This window comes from Phalaenopsis equestris, unplaced genomic scaffold (assembly GCF_001263595.1).
Source record: "Phalaenopsis equestris unplaced genomic scaffold, ASM126359v1 Scaffold000251, whole genome shotgun sequence".
Lineage (NCBI taxonomy): Eukaryota > Viridiplantae > Streptophyta > Magnoliopsida > Asparagales > Orchidaceae > Phalaenopsis > Phalaenopsis equestris.
The window spans coordinates 437,740-438,030 of record NW_018164693.1 but is presented as its reverse complement, the minus strand read 5'-3'; positions in this window follow the sequence as shown (position 1 = coordinate 438,030).

Sequence of the window (291 nt, the reverse complement as noted above, 5' to 3'; positions counted from 1 at the left end):
TCTTTGAGCGCCGTGGAATGGTCCCTTGTGGACTGGATTGCTCCGGTCAATGGACTCGGGCTGGGCTTCAGGCTTCTGAAGTTATGGGCTGAAAAGAAATGAGAAGAAATTGGATTTACTAAATCTTTGATTTTAAAATTATCATTTTTTTTGTCTGACAAGATTTTTACTTGAATCCTGCTTAAATCTGCTCCCTGTAGCTCCTGTGGGATTTGATTTGTAGAGTTCTTTAATGATTTGTCGAAGCTTATGACATCCATTCGTGTCATAAAGGGTTTGCTCGGTTCTTTC